The sequence below is a fragment of the Neoarius graeffei genome, chromosome 18 (genome assembly GCF_027579695.1).
Source record: "Neoarius graeffei isolate fNeoGra1 chromosome 18, fNeoGra1.pri, whole genome shotgun sequence".
NCBI classification, from domain to species: domain Eukaryota; kingdom Metazoa; phylum Chordata; class Actinopteri; order Siluriformes; family Ariidae; genus Neoarius; species Neoarius graeffei.
The window spans coordinates 62574502-62591619 of NC_083586.1; the positions used below are offsets into that span (position 1 = coordinate 62574502).

Here is a 17118-nt window from a genome sequence, read left to right on the forward strand (position 1 = left end):
CCTTTAGTGCTCTCTCTCTCCCCCCTTGAGTGCTCTCTCTCCCCCCCTTTAGTGCTCTCTCTCTCCCCCCCTTTAGTGCTCTTTCTCTCTCCCCCCTTTAGTGCTCTTTCTCCCTCCCCCCTTTAGTGCTCTCTCTCTCCCCCCCCTTAGTGCTCTCTCTCTCTCCCCCCCTTTCGTGCTCTCTCTCTCTCCCCCCCCTTTAGTGCTCTCTCTCTCTCCCCCCCTTTAGTGCTCTCTCTCTCTCCCCCCCTTTAGTGCTCTCTCTCCCCCCTTTAGTGCTCTCTCTCCCCCCCTTTAGTGCTCTCTCCCTCCCCTCTTTAGTGCTCTCTCTCCCCCCCTTTAGTGCTCTCTCTCTCTCCCCCCCTTTAGTGCTCTCTCTCTCTCCCCCCCTTTAGTGCTCTCTCTCCCCCCTTTAGTGCTCTCTCTCCCCCTCTTTAGTGCTCTCTCCCTCCCCTCTTTAGTGCTCTCTCTCCCCCCCTTTAGTGCTCTCTCTCTCCCCCCTTTAGTGCTCTCTCTCCCCCCCTTTAGTGCTCTCTCTCTCCCCCCCTTTAGTGCTCTCTCTCCCCCCCTTTAGTGCTCTCTCTCTCTCTCCCCCTTTAGTGCTCTCTCTCTCCCCCCCTTTAGTGCTCTCTCTCCCCCCCTTAGTGCTCTCTCTCTCCCCCCCTTTAGGACTCTCTCTCTCCCCCCCTTTAGTGCTCTCTCTCTCCCCCCCTTTAGTGCTCTCTCTCTCTCTCCCCCCCTTAGTGCTCTCTCTCTCCCCCCCTTTAGTGCTCTCTCTCCCCCCCTTTAGTGATCTCTCTCTCCCCCTTTAGTGCTCTCTCTCTCTCCCGCTTTAGTGCTCTCTCTCTCCCCCCTTTAGTGCTCTCTCTCCCGCCTTTAGTGCTCTCTCTCCCCCCCTTTAGTGCTCTCTCTCTCCCCCCCTTTAGTGCTCTCTCTCTCTCCCCCTTTAGTGCTCTCTCTCTCTCCCCCTTTAGTGCTCTCTCTCCCCCCCTTTAGTGCTCTCTCTCTCCCCCCCTTTAGTGCTCTCTCTCCCCCCCTTTAGTGCTCTCTCTCTCCCCCTTTAGTGCTCTCTCTCTCTCCCCCTTTAGTGCTCTCTCTCTCCCCCCCTTAGTGCTCTCTCTCTCCCCCCCTTTAGTGCTCTCTCTCTCCCCCCTTTAGTGCTCTCTCTCTCCCCCCTTGAGTGCTCTCTCTCCCCCCCTTTAGTGCTCTCTCTCTCCCCCCCTTTAGTGCTCTTTCTCTCTCCCCCCTTTAGTGCTCTTTCTCCCTCCCCCCTTTAGTGCTCTCTCTCTCCCCCCCCTTAGTGCTCTCTCTCTCTCCCCCCCTTTCGTGCTCTCTCTCTCTCCCCCCCCTTTAGTGCTCTCTCTCTCTCCCCCCCTTTAGTGCTCTCTCTCTCTCCCCCCCTTTAGTGCTCTCTCTCCCCCCTTTAGTGCTCTCTCTCCCCCCCTTTAGTGCTCTCTCCCTCCCCTCTTTAGTGCTCTCTCTCCCCCCCTTTAGTGCTCTCTCTCTCTCCCCCCCTTAGTGCTCTCTCTCTCTCCCCCCCTTTAGTGCTCTCTCTCCCCCCTTTAGTGCTCTCTCTCCCCCTCTTTAGTGCTCTCTCCCTCCCCTCTTTAGTGCTCTCTCTCCCCCCCTTTAGTGCTCTCTCTCTCCCCCCTTTAGTGCTCTCTCTCCCCCCCTTTAGTGCTCTCTCTCTCCCCCCCTTTAGTGCTCTCTCTCCCCCCCTTTAGTGCTCTCTCTCTCTCTCCCCCTTTAGTGCTCTCTCTCTCCCCCCCTTTAGTGCTCTCTCTCCCCCCCTTAGTGCTCTCTCTCTCCCCCCCTTTAGGACTCTCTCTCTCCCCCCCTTTAGTGCTCTCTCTCCCCCCCTTAGTGCTCTCTCTCTCCCCCCCTTTAGTGCTCTCTCTCTCTCCCCCCCTTAGTGCTCTCTCTCCCCCCCCTTTAGTACTCTCTCCCCCCCTTTAGTACTCTCTCTCTCCCCCCTTTAGTGCTCTCTCTCCCCCCCTTAGTGCTCTCTCTCTCCCCCCCTTTAGTACTCTCTCTCTCCCCCCCTTTAGTGCTCTCTCTCCCCCCCTTAGTGCTCTCTCTCTCCCCCCCTTTAGTGCTCTCTCTCTCTCTCTCCCCCCCTTAGTGCTCTCTCTCTCCCCCCCTTTAGTGCTCTCTCTCCCCCCCTTTAGTGATCTCTCTCTCCCCCTTTAGTGCTCTCTCTCTCTCCCGCTTTAGTGCTCTCTCTCTCCCCCCTTTAGTGCTCTCTCTCCCGCCTTTAGTGCTCTCTCTCCCCCCCTTTAGTGCTCTCTCTCTCCCCCCCTTTAGTGCTCTCTCTCTCTCCCCCTTTAGTGCTCTCTCTCTCCCCCTTTAGTGCTCTCTCTCCCCCCCTTTAGTGCTCTCTCTCTCCCCCCCTTTAGTGCTCTCTCTCCCCCCCTTTAGTGTTCTCTCTCTCCCCCTTTAGTGCTCTCTCTCTCTCCCCCTTTAGTGCTCTCTCTCTCCCCCCCTTAGTGCTCTCTGCCTCCCCCCCTTTAGTGCTCTCTCTCTCCCCCTTTAGTGCTCTCTCTCTCCCCCCTTGAGTGCTCTCTCTCCCCCCTTTAGTGCTCTCTCTCTCCCCCCCTTTAGTGCTCTTTCTCTCTCCCCCCTTTAGTGCTCTTTCTCCTCCCCCCTTTAGTGCTCTCTCTCTCCCCCCCTTTAGTGCTCTCTCTCTCTCCCCCCCTTTCGTGCTCTCTCTCTCTCCCCCCCCTTTAGTGCTCTCTCTCTCTCCCCCCCTTTAGTGCTCTCTCTCTCTCCCCCCCCTTTAGTGCTCTCTCTCCCCCCTTTAGTGCTCTCTCTCCCCCCCTTTAGTGCTCTCTCCCTCCCCTCTTTAGTGCTCTCTCTCCCCCCCTTTAGTGCTCTCTCTCTCTCCCCCCTTTAGTGCTCTCTCTCCCCCCCTTTAGTGCTCTCTCTCTCCCCCCTTTAGTGCTCTCTCTCCCCCCTTTAGTGCTCTCTCTCTCTCTCCCCCTTTAGTGCTCTCTCTCTCCCCCCCTTTAGTGCTCTCTCTCCCCCCCTTAGTGCTCTCTCTCTCCCCCCTTTAGGACTCTCTCTCTCCCCCCCTTTAGTGCTCTCTGCTCCCCCCCCTTTAGTACTCTCTCTCTCCCCCCTTTAGTGCTCTCTCTCCCCCCCTTAGTGCTCTCTCTCTCCCCCCCTTTAGTACTCTCTCTCTCCCCCCCTTTAGTGCTCTCTCTCCCCCCCTTAGTGCTCTCTCTCTCCCCCCCTTTAGTGCTCTCTCTCTCTCCCCCCCTTAGTGCTCTCTCTCTCCCCCCCTTTAGTGCTCTCTCTCCCCCCCTTTAGTGATCTCTCTCTCCCCCTTTAGTGCTCTCTCTCTCTCCCCTTTAGTGCTCTCTCTCTCCCCCCCCTTTAGTGCTCTCTCTCCCCCCTTTAGTGCTCTCTCTCCCCCCTTTAGTGCTCTCTCTCTCCCCCCCTTTAGTGCTCTCTCTCTCTCTCTCTCCCCCTTTAGTGCTCACTCTCTCCCCCTTTAGTGCTCTCTCTCCCCCCCTTTAGTGCTCTCTCTCTCCCCCCCTTTAGTGCTCTCTCTCCCCCCCTTTAGTGTTCTCTCTCTCCCCCTTTAGTGCTCTCTCTCTCTCCCCCTTTAGTGCTCTCTCTCTCCCCCCCTTAGTGCTCTCTCTCTCCCCCCCTTTAGTGCTCTCTCTCTCCCCCCCTTTAGTGCTCTCCTCTCAGCCCCCTTTAGTGCTCTCTCTCTCTCTCTCTCCCCCTTTAGTGCTCTCTCTCTCCCCCCTTTAGTGCTCTCTCTCTCTGTCCCCCTTTAGTACTCTCTCTCTCTCCCCCCTTTAGTGCTCTCTCTCTCTCCCCCCCTTAGTACTCTCTCTCTCCCCCCCTTAGTACTCTCTCTCTCTCTCTCTCTCTCTCTCCCCCTTTAGTGCTCTCTCTCCCCCCTTTAGTGCTCTCTCTCTCTCCCCCCTTTAATGCTCTCTCTCTCTTCCCCCCTTTAGTGCTCTCTCTCTCCCCCCCTTTAGTGCTCTCTTTCCCCCCCTTTAGTGCTCTCTTCCCCCCCTTTAGTGCTCTCTCTCTCTCTCCCCCTTTAGTGCTCTCTCTCTCCGCCCCTTTATTGCTCTCTCTCCCCCCCTTTAGTGCTCTCTCTCTCTCCCCCCCTTTAGTGCTCTCTCTCTCTCCCCCCTTTAGTGCTCTCTCTCTCTCCCCCCCTTTAGCGCTCTCTCTCCCCCTTTAGTGCTCTCTCCCCCCCCCTTTAGTGCTCTCTCTCTCTCTCCCCCCCTTTAGTGCTCGCTCTCTCTCCCCCCTTTAGTGCTCTCTCTCTCCCCCACTTTAGTGCTCTCTCTCTCCCCCCTTTAGTGCTCTCTCTCTCTCTCTCTCTCTCTCTCTCTCTCCCCCTTTAGTGCTCTCTCCTCCCCCCCTTTAATGCTCTCTGTCTCTTCCCCCCTTTAGTGCTCTCTCTCTCCCCCCCTTTAGTGCTCTCTCTCCCCCTTTAGTGCTCTCTCCCCCCCCTTTAGTGCTCTCTCTCTCTCCCCCCTTTAATGCTCTCTCTCTCTTCCCCCCTTTAGTGCTCTCTCTCTCCCCCCTTTAGTGCTCTCTCTCTCTCCCCCCTTTAATGCTCTCTCTCTCTTCCCCCCCTTTAGTGCTCTCTCTCTCCCCCTTTAATGCTCTCTGTCTCTTCCCGCCCTTTAGTGCTCTCTCTCTCCCCCCCTTTAGCGCTCTCTCTCCCCCTTTAGTGCTCTCTCCCCCCCCCTTTAGTGCTCTCTCTCTCTCTCCCCCCTTTAATGCTCTCTCTCTCTTCCCCCCTTTAGTGCTCTCTCTCTCCCCCCCCTTTAGTGCTCTCTCTCCCCCCTTTAGTGCTCTCTTTCCCCCCCTTTAGTGCTCTCTCTCTCCCCCCCTTTATTGCTCTCTCTCCCCCTTTAGTGCTCTCTCTCTCTTCCCCCCTTTAGTGCTCTCTCTCTCCCCCCCTTTAGTGCTCTCTCCCCTCCCCCCCTTTAGTGCTCTCTCTCTCCCCCCTTTAGTGCTCTCTCTCTCTCTCCCCTTTAGTGCTCTCTCTCTCCCCCCTTTAGTGCTCTATCTCTCTCCCCCCTTTAGTGCTCTCTCTCTCTCTCCCCTTTAGTGCTCTCTCTCTCTCCCCCCTTTAGTGCTCTCTCTCTCTCCCCCCCTTTAGTGCCTCTCTCCCCCCTTAGTGCCCTCTCCCCCCCCTTTAGTGCTCTCTCTCTCTCTCCCCCCTTTAGTGCTCGCTCTCTCCCCCCCTTTAGTGCTCTCTCTCTCCCCCCTTTAGTGCTCTCTCTCTCCCCCCCTTTAGTGCTCTCTCTCTCCCCCCTTTAGTGCTCTCTCTCTCCCCCCCTTTAGCGCTCTCTCTCCCCCCCCTTTAGTGCCATCTCCCCCCCCTTTAGTGCTCTCTCTCTCTCCCCCTTTAGTGCTCTCTCTCTCTCCCCCTTTAGTGCTCTCTCTCTCCCCCTTTAGTGCTCTCTCTCCCCCCTTTTGTGCTCTCTCTCTACCCCCTTTAGTGCTCTTCCTCTCTCCCCCCTTTCGTGCTCTTCTCTCTCCCCCCTTTAGTGCTCTCTCCCTCCCCCTTTAGTGCTCTCTCTCCCCTCTTTAGTGCTCTCTCTCCCTCCCCCCCTTTAGTGCTCTCTCTCCCTCCCCTCTTTAGTGTTCTCTCTCCCCCCTTGAGTGCTCTATCCCTCCCCCCTTTAGTGCTCTCTCTCTCTCTCTTCTCTCTCTCTCTCTCTCTCTCTCTCTCTCTCTCCCCCTTAGTGCTCTCTATCTCTCCTTCCCCCCTTTAGTGCTCTCTCTCTCCTTCCCCCGTTTAGTGCTCTCCCTCCCCCCTTTAGTGCTCTCTCTCTCTCTTCCCCCGTTTAGTGCTCTCTCTCTCCCCCCTTTAGTGCTCTCTCTCCCTCCCCACCCCCCTCTTTAGTGCTCTCTCTCTCTCTCTCTCTCTCTCCCCCCCTTTTGTGCTCTCTCTCTACCCCCTTTAGTGCTCTTCCTCTCTCCCCCCCTTTCGTGCTCTTCCTCTCTCCCCCCTTTAGTGCTCTCTCCCTCCCCCTTTAGTGCTCTCTCTCCCCTCTTTAGTGCTCTCTCTCCCTCCCCCCTTTAGTGCTCTCTCTCCCTCCCCTCTTTAGTGTTCTCTCTCCCCCCTTGAGTGCTCTCTCCCTCCCCCCCCTTTAGTGCTCTCTCTCTCTCTCTCCTCTCTCTCTCTCTCTCTCTCTCTCTCCCCCTTAGTGCTCTCTCTCTCTCCTTCCCCCCTTTAGTTCTCTCTCTCCTTCCCCCGTTTAGTGCTCTCTCTCCTTCCCCCGTTTAGTGCTCTCCCTCCCCCCCTTTAGTGCTCTCTCTCTCTTCCCCCGTTTAGTGCTCTCTCTCTCCCCCCTTGAGTGCTCTCTCCCTCCCCCCCTTTAGTGCTCTATCTCTCTCTCTCTCTCTCTCTCTCCCCCCCCTTTTGTGCTCTCTCTCTACCCCCTTTAGTGCTCTTCCTCTCTCCCCCCTTTCGTGCTCTTCCTCTCTCCCCCCTTTAGTGCTCTCTCCCTCCCCCTTTAGTGCTCTCTCTCCCCCTCTTTAGTGCTCTCTCTCCCTCCCCCCCCTTTAGTGCTCTCTCTCCCTCCCCTCTTTAGTGTTCTCTCTCCCCCCTTGAGTGCTCTCTCCCTCCCCCCCTTTAGTGCTCTCGCTCTCTCTCTCTCTCTCTCTCTCTCTCTCCCCCTTAGTGCTCTCTCTCTCTCCTTCCCCCCTTTAGTGCTCTCTCTCTCCTTCCCCCGTTTAGTGCTCTCTCTCCTTCCCCCGTTTAGTGCTCTCTCTCTCCCCCCTTTAGTGCACTCTCTCCCTCCCCCTCTTTAGTGCTCTCTCTCCCTCTTTAGTTATCTCTCCCTCCCCCTTTTAGTGCTCTCTCCCTCCCCCCTTGAGTGCTCTCTCCCTCCCCCCTTGAGTGCTCTCTCTCCCCCTTGAGTGCTCTGTCTCCCCGTTTAGTGCTCTCTCTCTCCCCCCTTGAGTGCTCTGTCTCCCCGTTTAGTGCTCTCTCTCTCCCAACCCCCTTTAATGCTCTCTCCCTCCCCCCATTTAGTGCTCTCTCCCTTCCCCCATATAGTGCTCTCTCCCTCCCCCCATTTAGTGCTCTCTCCCTCCCCCCATTTAGTGCTCTCTCCCTCCCCCCATTTAGTGCTCTCTCCCTCCCCCACTTTAGTGCTCTCTCCCTCCCCCCTTTAGTGCTCTCTCTCCCTCACCCCCTTTAGTGCTCTCTCTTCCCCCCCTTTAGGGCTCTCTCTCTCCCCCTTTTAGTGCTCACTCTCTCCCCCTTTAGTGCTCTCTCTCTACCCCCCTTTTGTGCTCTCTCTCTCCCCCCCTTAATGCTCTCTCTCTCCCCCTCTTAATGCTCTCTCTCTCTCCCCCCCATAATGCTCTCTCTCTCCCTTTAGTGCTCTCTCTCTCTTCCCCTGTTTAGTGCTCTCTCTCTCTCTTCCCCTGTTTAGTGCTCTCTCTCTCTCTCCCCCCTTTAGTGCTCTCTCTCTCTTCCCCCGTTTAGTGCTCTCTCTCTCTTCCCCCGTTTAGTGCTCTCTCTCCCTCCCCCACTTTAGTGCTCTCTCTCTCCCCCCGTTTAGTGCTCTCTCTCTCCCCCTTTAGTGCTCTCTCTCCCTCCCCCCTTTAGTGCTCTCTCCCTCCCCCCCTTTAGTGCTCTCTCCCTCCCCCCCTTTAGTGCTCTCTCTCTCTCTCCCCGTTTAGTGCTCTCTCTCCCTTCCCCCTTTAGTGCTCTCTCTCTCTCCCCCTTTAGTGCTCTCTCTCCCTCCCCCCCTTTAGTGCTCTCTCCGTCCCCCCCTTTAGTGCTCTCTCCCTCCCCTCCTTTAGTGCTCTCTCCCTCCACCCATTTAGTAATCTCTCCCTCCCCCCTTTAGTGCTCTCTCTCCCTTCCCCCTTTAGTGCTCTCTCCCCCTTTAGTGCTCTCTCTCCCCCCTTTAGTGCTCTCTCTCTCTCCCCCTTTAGTGCTCTCTCTCCCTCCCCCTTTAGTGCTCTCTCCCTCCCCCATTTAGTGCTCTCTCCCTCCCCTCCTTTAGTGCTCTCTCCCTCCCCCCATTTAGTAATCTCTCCCTCGCCCCCTTTAGTGCTCTCTCCCTCCCCCCCTTTAGTGCTCTCTCCCTCCCCTCCTTTAGTGCTCTCTCCCTCCCCCCTTTAGTGCTCTCTCCCTCCCCCCTTTAGTGCTCTCTCTCCCTTCCCCCTTTAGTGCTCTCTCCCCCTTTAGTGCTCTCTCTCTCATCCCCCGTTTAGTGCTCTCTCTCTTCCCCCGTTTAGTGCTCTCTCTCCCTCCCCCCTTAGTGCTCTCTCTCTCTCCCCCTTTAGTGCTCTCTCTCCCTCCCCCCCTTTAGTGCGCTCTCCCTCCCCCCCTTTAGTGCTCTCTCCCTCCCCTCCTTTAGTGCTCTCTCCCTTCCCCCATTTAGTGCTCTCTCCCTCCACCCATTTAGTAATCTCTCCCTCCCCCCCCTTAGTGCTCTCTCCCTCCCCCCTTTAGTGCTCTCTCACCCTTCCCCCTTTAGTGCTCTCTCTCTTCCCCCGTTTAGTGCTCTCTCTCTCTTCCCCCGTTTAGTGCTCTCTCTCCCTCCCCCACTTTAGTGCTCTCTTTCTCTCTTCCCCCGTTTAGTGCTCTCTCTCTCTCCCCCTTTAGTGCTCTCTCTCCCTCCCCCCTTTAGTGCTCTCTCTCTCCCCCCCTTTAGTGCTCTCTCCCTCCCCCCCTTTAGTGCTCTCTCCCTCCCCCCGTTTAGTGCTCTCTCTCTCTCCCCGTTTTGTGCTCTCTCTCTCTCCCCCCTTTAGTGCTCTCTCTCCCTTCCCCCTTTAGTGCTCTCACTCCCCCTTTAGTGCTCTCTGTCTCTCCCCCTTTAGTGCTCTCTCTCCCTCCCCCCCTTTAGTGCTCTCTCCCTCTCCCCCTTTAGTGCTCTCTCCCTCCCCCCCTTTAGTGCTCTCTGCCTCCCCCCATTTAGTGCTCTCTCCCTCCCCCCTTTAGTGTTCTCTCTCCCTTCCTCCTTTAGTGCTCTCTCTCCCTTTAGTGCTCTCTCTCTCTCTCCCCCTTTAGTGCTCTCTCTCCCTCCCCCCCTTTAGTGCTCTCTCCCTCCCCCCCCTTTAGTGCTCTCTCCCTCCCCTCCTTTAGTGCTCTCTCCCTCCACCCATTTAGTAATCTCTCCCTCCCCCATTTAGTGCTCTCTCCCTCCCCCCTTTAGTGCTCTCTCTCCCTTCCCCCTTTAGTGCTCTCTCTCTCCTCTCCCCCTTTAGTGCTCTCTCTCTCCCCCCTTTAGTGCTCTCTCCCTCCCCTCCTTTAGTGCTCTCTCCCTCCCCCCATTTAGTGCTCTCTCCCTCCACCCCATTTAGTAATCTCTTCCTCCCCCCCTTTAGTGCTCTCTCCCTCCCCCCTTTAGTGCTCTCTCTCCCTCCCCCCCTTGAGTGCTCTCTCTCCCCCCCTTTAGTGCTCTCTCTCTCCCCCCCTTTAGTGCTCTTTCTCTCTCCCCCCTTTAGTGCTCTTTCTCCCTCCCCACTTTAGTGCTCTCTCTCCCCCCCCCTTTAGTGCTCTCTCTCCCTCCCCTCTTTAGTGTTCTCTCTCCCCCCTTGAGTGCTCTCTCCCTCCCCCCCTTTAGTGCTCTCTCTCTCTCTCTCTCTCTCTCTCTCCCCCTTAGTGCTCTCTCTCTCTCCTTCCCCCCTTTAGTGCTCTCTCTCTCCTTCCCCCGTTTAGTGCTCTCTCTCCTTCCCCCGTTTAGTGCTCTCTCTCTCCCCCCCTTTAGTGCACTCTCTCCCTCCCCCTCTTTAGTGCTCTCTCTCCCTCTTTAGTTATCTCTCCCTCCCCCTTTTAGTGCTCTCTCCCTCCCCCCTTGAGTGCTCTCTCCCTCCCCCCTTGAGTGCTCTCTCTCCCCCTTGAGTGCTCTGTCTCCCCGTTTAGTGCTCTCTCTCTCCCCCCTTTAGTGCTCTCTCTCCCCCTTTAGTGCTCTCTCTCTCCCAACCCCCTTTAATGCTCTCTCCCTCCCCCCATTTAGTGCTCTCTCCCTTCCCCCATATAGTGCTCTCTCCCCTCCCCCCCATTTAGTGCTCTCTCCCTCCCCCCATTTAGTGCTCTCTCCCTCCCCCCATTTAGTGCTCTCTCCCTCCCCCACTTTAGTGCTCTCTCCCTCCCCCCTTTAGTGCTCTCTCTCCCTCACCCTCTTTAGTGCTCTCTCTTCCCCCCTTTAGCGCTCTCTCTCTCCCCCTTTTAGTGCTCACTCTCTCCCCCTTTAGTGCTCTCTCTCTACCCCCCTTTTGTGCTCTCTCTCTCTCCCCCCCTTAATGCTCTCTCTCTCTCCCCCTCTTAATGCTCTCTCTCTCTCCCCCCCCATAATGCTCTCTCTCTCCCTTTAGTGCTCTCTCTCTCTTCCCCTGTTTAGTGCTCTCTCTCTCTTCCCCTGTTTAGTGCTCTCTCTCTCTCTCCCCCCCATAATGCTCTCTCTCTCCCTTTAGTGCTCTCTCTCTCTTCCCCCGTTTAGTGCTCTCTCTCTCTTCCCCCGTTTAGTGCTCTCTCTCCCTCCCCCACTTTAGTGCTCTCTCTCTCCCCCCGTTTAGTGCTCTCTCTCTCCCCTTTAGTGCTCTCTCTCCCTCCCCCTTTAGTGCTCTCTCCCTCCCCCCCTTTAGTGCTCTCTCCCTCCCCCCCTTTAGTGCTCTCTCTCTCTCCCCGTTTTGTGCTCTCTCTCTCCCCCCCCTTTAGTGCTCTCTCCCTCCCCTCCTTTAGTGCTCTCTCTCTCCCCCTTTAGTGCTCTCTCTCCCTCCCCCCTTTAGTGCTCTCTCCCTCCCCCCCTTTAGTGCTCTCTCCCTCCCCCCCTTTAGTGCTCTCTCTCTCTCCCCGTTTTGTGCTCTCTCTCTCCCCCCCTTTAGTGCTCTCTCCCTCCCCTCCTTTAGTGCTCTCTCCCTTCCCCCATTTAGTGCTCTCTCCCTCCACCCATTTAGTAATCTCTCCCTCCCCCCCCTTAGTGCTCTCTCCCTCCCCCCCTTTAGTGCTCTCTCTCTTCCCCCGTTTAGTGCTCTCTCTCTCTTCCCCCGTTTAGTGCTCTCTCTCCCTCCCCCAGTTTAGTGCTCTCTTCTCTCTCTTCCCCCATTTAGTGCTCTCTCTCTCTCCCCCTTTAGTGCTCTCTCTCCCTCCCCCCTTTAGTGCTCTCTCTCTCCCCCCCTTTAGTGCTCTCTCCCTCCCCCCCCTTTAGTGCTCTCTCCCTCCCCCCCGTTGTGCTCTCTCTCTCTCTCCCCCCTTTAGTGCTCTCTCTCCCTTCCCCTTTAGTGCTCTCACTCCCCCTTTAGTGCTCTCTGTCTCTCCCCCTTTAGTGCTCTCTCTCCCTCCCCCCTTTAGTGCTCTCTCCCTCTCCCCCTTTAGTGCTCTCTCCCTCCCCCCCTTTAGTGCTCTCTGCCTCCCCCCATTTAGTGCTCTCTCCCTCCCCCCTTTAGTGTTCTCTCTCCCTTCCTCCTTTAGTGCTCTCTCCCCCCTTTAGTGCTCTCTCTCTCTCTCCCCCTTTAGTGCTCTCTCTCCCTCCCCCCCTTTAGTGCTCTCTCCCTCCCCCCCTTTAGTGCTCTCTCCCTCCCCTCCTTTAGTGCTCTCTCCCTCCACCCATTTAGTAATCTCTCCCTCCCCCATTTAGTGCTCTCTCCCTCCCCCCTTTAGTGCTCTCTCTCCCTTCCCCCTTTAGTGCTCTCTCTCTCTCTCCCCCTTTAGTGCTCTCTCTCTCCCCCCTTTAGTGCTCTCTCCCTCCCCTCCTTTAGTGCTCTCTCCCTCCCCCCATTTAGTGCTCTCTCCCTCCACCCATTTAGTAATCTCTTCCTCCCCCCCCTTTAGTGCTCTCTCCCTCCCCCCTTTAGTGCTCTCTCTCCCTCCCCCCCTTGAGTGCTCTCTCTCCCCCCCTTTAGTGCTCTCTCTCTCCCCCCTTTAGTGCTCTTTCTCTCTCCCCCCTTTAGTGCTCTTTCTCCCTCCCCCCTTTAGTGCTCTCATTCTCCCCCCCTTTAGTGCTCTCTCCTCCCCTCCCCTCTTTAGTGTTCTCTCTCCCCCCCTTGAGTGCTCTCTCCCTCCCCCCCTTTAGTGCTCTCTCTCTCTCTCTCTCTCTCTCCCCCCTTAGTGCTCTCTCTCTCTCCTTCCCCCCTTTAGTGCTCTCTCTCTCCTTCCCCCGTTTAGTGCTCTCTCTCCTTCCCCCGTTTAGTGCTCTCTCTCTCCCCCCCTTTAGTGCACTCTCTCCCTCCCCCTCTTTAGTGCTCTCTCTCCCTCTTTAGTTATCTCTCCCTCCCCCTTTTAGTGCTCTCTCCCTCCCCCCTTGAGTGCTCTCTCCCTCCCCCCTTGAGTGCTCTCTCTCCCCCTTGAGTGCTCTGTCTCCCCGTTTAGTGCTCTCTCTCTCCCCCCTTTAGTGCTCTCTCTCCCCCTTTAGTGCTCTCTCTCTCCCAACCCCCTTTAATGCTCTCTCCATCCCCCCATTTAGTGCTCTCTCCCTTCCCCCATATAGTGCTCTCTCCCTCCCCCCATTTAGTGCTCTCTCCCTCCCCCCATTTAGTGCTCTCTCCCTCCCCCCATTTAGTGCTCTCTCCCTCCCCCACTTTAGTGCTCTCTCCCTCCCCCCTTTAGTGCTCTCTCCCCCTCACCCCCCTTTAGTGCTCTCTCTTCCCCCCCCTTTAGGGCTCTCTCTCTCCCCCTTTTAGTGCTCACTCTCTCCCCCTTTAGTGCTCTCTCTCTACCCCCCTTTTGTGCTCTCTCTCTCCCCCCCTTAATGCTCTCTCTCTCCCCCTCTTAATGCTCTCTCTCTCTCCCCCCCATAATGCTCTCTCTCTCCCTTTAGTGCTCTCTCTCTCTTCCCCTGTTTAGTGCTCTCTCTCTCTTCCCCTGTTTAGTGCTCTCTCTCTCTCTCCCCCCTTTAGTGCTCTCTCTCTCTTCCCCCATTTAGTGCTCTCTCTCTTCCCCCGTTTAGTGCTCTCTCTCCCTCCCCCACTTTAGTGCTCTCTCTCTCCCCCCGTTTAGTGCTCTCTCTCTCCCCCTTTAGTGCTCTCTCTCCCTCCCCCCTTTAGTGCTCTCTCCCTCCCCCCCTTTAGTGCTCTCTCTCTCTCCCCGTTTTGTGCTCTCTCTCTCCCCCCCCCTTTAGTGCTCTCTCTCCCTTCCCCCTTTAGTGCTCTCTCTCTCCCCCTTTAGTGCTCTCTCTCCCTCCCCCCCTTTAGTGCTCTCTCCGTCCCCCCCTTTAGTGCTCTCTCCCTCCCCTCCTTTAGTGCTCTCTCCCTCCACCCATTTAGTAATCTCTCCCTCCCCCCTTTAGTGCTCTCTCTCCCTTCCCCCTTTAGTGCTTTCTCCCCCTTTAGTGCTCTCTCTCCCCCCTTTAGTGCTCTCTCTCTCTCCCCCTTTAGTGCTCTCTCCGTCCCCCCCTTTAGTGCTCTCTCCCTCCCCTCCTTTAGTGCTCTCTCCCTCCCCCCATTTAGTGCTCTCTCCCTCCCCTCCTTTAGTGCTCTCTCCCTCCACCCATTTAGTAATCTCTCCCTCGCCCCCTTTAGTGCTCTCTCCCTCCCCCCCTTTAGTGCTCTCTCCCTCCCCTCCTTTAGTGCTCTCTCCCTCCCCCCTTTAGTGCTCTCTCCCTCCCCCCTTTAGTGCTCTCTCTCCCTTCCCCCTTTAGTGCTCTCTCCCCCTTTAGTGCTCTCTCTCTCTTCCCCCGTTTAGTGCTCTCTCTCTTCCCCCGTTTAGTGCTCTCTCTCCCTCCCCCCCTTAGTGCTCTCTCTCTCCCCCTTTAGTGCTCTCTCTCCCTCCCCCCTTTAGTGCTCTCTCTCTCCCCCCCTTTAGTGCTCTCTCCCTCCCCCCCTTTAGTGCTCTCTCCCTCCCCCGTTTAGTGCTCTCTCTCTCTCTCCCCGTTTTGTGCTCTCTCTCTCTCCCCCCTTTAGTGCTCTCTCTCCCTTCCCCCTTTAGTGCTCTCACTCCCCCTTTAGTGCTCTCTGTCTCTCCCCCTTTAGTGCTCTCTCTCCCTCCCCCCTTTAGTGCTCTCTCCCTCCCCCCCTTTAGTGCTCTCTCCCTCCCCCCATTTAGTGCTCTCTCCCTCCCCCCTTTAGTGTTCTCTCTCCCTTCCTCCTTTAGTGCTCTCTCCCCCTTTAGTGCTCTCTCTCTCTCTCCCCCTTTAGTGCTCTCTCTCCCTCCCCCACTTTAGTGCTCTCTCCCTCCCCCCCTTTAGTGCTCTCTCCCTCCCCTCCTTTAGTGCTCTCTCCCTCCACCCATTTAGTAATCTCTCCCTCCCCCATTTAGTGCTCTCTCCCTCCCCCCTTTAGTGCTCTCTCTCCCTTCCCCCTTTAGTGCTCTCTCTCTCTCTCCCCCTTTAGTGCTCTCTCTCTCCCCCCCTTTAGTGCTCTCTCCCTCCCCCCATTTAGTGCTCTCTCCCTCCACCCATTTAGTAATCTCTTCCTCCCCCCCTTTAGTGCTCTCTCCCTCCCCCCTTTAGTGCTCTCTCTCCCTCCCCCCCTTGAGTGCTCTCTCTCCCCCCCTTTAGTGCTCTCTCTCTCCCCCCCTTTAGTGCTCTTTCTCTCTCCCCCCTTTAGTGCTCTTTCTCCCTCCCCCCTTTAGTGCTCTCTCTCTCCCCCCCTTTAGTGCTGTCTCTCTCTCCCCCCTTTCGTGCTCTCTCTCTCCCCCCCCCTTTAGTGCTCTCTCTCTCTCCCCCCCTTTAGTGCTCTCTCTCTCTCCCCCCCTTTAGTGCTCTCTCTCCCCCCTTTAGTGCTCTCTCTCCCCCCCTTTAGTGCTCTCTCCCTCCCCTCTTTAGTGCTCTCTCTCCCCCCCTTTAGTGCTCTCTCTCTCCCCCCTTTAGTGCTCTCTCTCCCCCCTTTAGTGCTCTCTCTCTCCCCCCCTTTAGTGCTCTCTCTCCCCCCCTTTACTGCTCTCTCTCTCTGTCCCTTTAGTGCTCTTTCTCTCTCCCCCCTTAGTGCTCTTTCTCCCTCCCCCCTTAAGTGCTCTCTCCCTCCAAACCTTTAGTGCTATCTCTCTCTCCCCCTTTAGTGCTCTCTCTCTCTCCCCCCTTTAGTGCTCTCTCTCTCTCCCCCTTTAGTACTCTCTCTCTCTCCCCCTTTAGTGCTCTCTCTCCCCTCCCTTTAGTACTCTCTCTCCCCCCTTTAGTACTCTCTCTCTCTCTCTCTCTCTCTCTCTCTCTCTCCCCCCTTTAGTGCTCTCTCTCCCCCCTTTAGTGCTCTCTCTCTCTTCCCCCCTTTAGTGCTCTCTCTCTCCCCCCCCCTTTAGTGCTCTCTCTCCCCCCCTTTAGTGCTCTCTCTCCCCCCTTCAGTGCTCTCTCTCCCCCCCTTTAGTGCTCTCTCTCCCCCCCTTTAGTGCTCTCTCCCCCCCTTAGTGCTCTCTCTCTCTCTCTCTCTCTCCCCCTTTAGTTCTCTCTCTCTCTCCCCCCTTTAGTGCTCTCTCTCTCTCCCCCCTTCAGTGCTCTCTCTCTCTTCCCCCCTTTAGTGCTCTCTCTCCCCCCCTTTAGTGCTCTCTCTCTCTTCCCCCTTTAGTGCTCTCTCTCTCCCCCCCTTTAGTGCTCTCTCTCTCTCCCCCCTTTAGTGCTCTCTCTCTCTCCCCCCTTTAGTGCTCTCTCTCTCTCCCCCCTTTAGTGCTCTCTCTCTTTCCCCCCCTTTAGTGCTCTCTCTCTCTTCCCCCCTTTAGTGCTCTCTCTCTCTCCCCCCTTTAGTGCTCTCTCTCCCCCCCTTTAGTGCTCTCTCTCCCCCCTTCAGTGCTCTCTCTCCCCCCCCTTTAGTGCGCTCTCTCCCCCCCTTTAGTGCTCTCTCCCCCCCCTTAGTGCTCTCTCTCTCTCTCTCCCCCTTTAGTTCTCTCTCTCTCCCCCCCTTTAGTGCTCTCTCTCTCTCCCCCCTTCAGTGCTCTCTCTCTCTTCCCCCCTTTAGTGCTCTCTCTCCCCCCCTTTAGTGCTCTCTCTCTTCCCCCTTTAGTGCTCTCTCTCTCTCCCCCCTTTAGTGCTCTCTCTCTTTCCCCCCCTTTAGTGCTCTCTCTCCCCCCTTAGTGCTCTCTCTCTCCCCCCCTTTAGTGCTCTCTCTCCCCCCTTAGTGCTCTCTCTCTCCCCCCCTTTAGTGCTCTCTCTCTTTCCCCCTTTAGTGCTCTCTCTCCCCCCCTATAGTGCTCTCTCTCTCTCTTCCCCCCTTTAGTGCTCTCTTTCTCTCCCCCCCTTTAGTCCTCTCTCTCTCCCCCCTTTTGTGCTGTCTCTCTCTCTCCCTCTTTAGTGCTCTCTCTCTCCCCCCCTTTAGTGCTCTCTCTCTCCCCCCTTTAGTGCTCTCTCTCCCCCCCTATAGTGCTCTCTCTCTCTCTTCCCCCCTTTAGTGCTCTCTTTCTCTCCCCCCCTTTAGTCCTCTCTCTCTCCCCCCTTTTGTGCTGTCTCTCTCTCTCCCTCTTTAGTGCTCTCTCTCTCTCCCCCCTTTAGTGCTCTCTCTCTCCCCCCTTTAGTGCTCTCTCTCCCCCCCTATAGTGCTCTCTCTCTCTTCCCCCCTTTAGTGCTCTCTTTCTCTCCCCCCCTTTAGTCCTCTCTCTCTCCCCCCTTTTGTTCTGTCTCTCTCTCTCTCTCTCTCTCTCTCTCCCCCCCTTTAGTGCTCTCTCCTTCCCCCCCTTTAATGCTCTCTCAGTCCCCCCCCCTTTAGTGCTCTCTCCCTCCCCTTTAATGCTCTCTCCCTCCCCCCTTTAGTGCTCTCCCTCCCCCCCTTTAATGCTCTCTCCCTCCCCCCATTTAGTGCTCTCTCTCTCTCCCCCCTTTAGTGCTCTCTCTCTCTCTCCCCCCTTTTGTGCTCTCTCTCTCCCCCCTTTAGTGCTCTCTCTTCCTCCCCCCTTAGTGCTCTTTCTCTCTCCCACCTTTAGTGCTCTCTCCCTCACCCCCCTTAGTGATCTCTCCCCCTTTAGTGCTCTCTCTCCCCCCCCCTTTAGTGCTCTCTCTCTCCCCCCTTTAGTGCTCTCTCTCTCTGTCCTCCTTTAGTGCTCTCTATCTCCCCCCCTTTAGTGCTCTCTCTCTCCCCCCTTTTGTGCTCTCTCTCTCTCTCTCTCTCTCTCTCTCTCTCTCTCTCTCTCTCTCCTCCTTTAGTGCTCTCTCTCTCTCTCCTCCTTTAGTGCTCTCTCTCTTCTCTCTCTCTCTCTCTCTCTCTCTCTCTCTCTCTCTCTCTCTCCTGCTGTACTGTGTGACCTGTGGACCTTCT

General features: G+C 56.8%; 2 protein-coding genes across 2 annotated transcripts in view; both read left to right on the top strand.

Moving 5' to 3' along the window:
- LOC132865815 (B-cell receptor CD22-like) overlaps positions 1-17118 on the top strand; it is a 78813-nt gene that overhangs the window by 50162 nt on the left and 11533 nt on the right. The window lies entirely within an intron of this gene.
- The window catches only part of LOC132866424 (B-cell receptor CD22-like), a 37859-nt gene that overhangs the window by 13553 nt on the left and 7188 nt on the right, over positions 1-17118 (top strand). The gene's annotated exons all lie outside the window — the stretch shown is intronic.